Below are 1,428 nucleotides of genomic sequence, written 5' to 3' on the forward strand. Positions count from 1 at the left end.
TGAAGCCCACCTCCACTAATCTCTCCTCAGTATTTTTCCATGATGCTCACTGCAGCACATATCACATTTACACCTGACTCAAGATCTTAAACTCTACAGAGCTCTTTTTCTCCCATGTCTCCAAATGCCTGCTTTCTTTAAAAGCACCATCATCCTTCCAGATTCAGACCAAGTCTCACCTACTCCATAAAGGAGTGCTATACCATTTAAGTTGATGTAAAATTATCACAACCATCTTAGAAGAGCTTGTGGATCTTTGTTGCTGTGGGTATCATGCTCCTCTGGATGGCTGTCTCAGGATTAGAAGCCTCTGGAGAGGAGAAAAATAGAATGAAGGAAGAAATTTACTAAGAATGCCTCCCAAATTTGGGTCCAGTACATCATGGAAACAGGGCACAATAGATGTGGCCAGGCCTTGTGCGGAGAAAACTTGGGTTTGAATATTAGCTCTTCCTCTGGAAGACCCGTCTTACAAGCACATTACACATGACACGTTCTCAGTGTGAGATGAGTGAGAAGTACTGAGGAGGAGTTTGCTTCCTGGGCTTGGAACAACAACTCACTTGGCATCCTGCTTGTGTTCCCTGTCTGAACCTGTCATTCTCAGGGCTTCCCCATAGTCTAGAACTCTCATCTCTCTACGACTTTTTCTTTTCTTTTCTTTTTTTTAGTTCATTTACATGATTTAATCAAACATACATATTCACTGCAGAGTTAATTATAACCTCTTATTATATATAAGCTACATAATTTGAGGGCAGAGAAAAGAGCATCCTCATACCTATAAAGAATAGTCCAAATAGAGGGGTGGGGGTTAGCTCAGTTGTTTAAAGCACTTACTTGGGCAAACTGTCAGGTGCAGGGGACTGAGGTTCAATCCCCAGCTCCACAAGCCACACTAGATCCACCCTTAAGGCAGCCTGAGCTAGACAAAAATTTAAAACATTAAATGAAATCCTCCTCGACCTTTTCACTTTGTTACATGCTTTAAAAAGCTAAGAAACGCCCAGTTTCAGTGGCTGACACAGCCAGACCTCATGGTGGCAGCAGACCTCTTGTGTAAGTGGAGACAGGTATCAGCTCTGCAATCTGAGCTGTAGGATTTCTCATTGGTGATATACTGTACTCCATTATCGCTCGTCATTCCCATCTCTCACCTACTTCTCCTTACACATTGTCTTATTAAATTCAGCCATAAGCTTCAAGGTCCATTCAGTATTCTCATAATTAAGTATCCTCCACCCATGCTCTTTATTTTCAATCCATTCCACAGGTATTTACTCACTACTACAAAGTGATCTGAACAAAATGGGAATGTTTTGCTTCATTGTGCCTTGCTTCCCCCAAGCACAGTGGTAGTAATTCAATCTGAGAGCTAGAGATATTCATGCTTTCCTCCTCCTCCTCCTCCTCCTCCTCCTCCTCCTC

This window comes from Octodon degus, unplaced genomic scaffold (assembly GCF_000260255.1).
Source record: "Octodon degus isolate 3935 unplaced genomic scaffold, OctDeg1.0 scaffold00117, whole genome shotgun sequence".
Taxonomy (NCBI): domain Eukaryota; kingdom Metazoa; phylum Chordata; class Mammalia; order Rodentia; family Octodontidae; genus Octodon; species Octodon degus.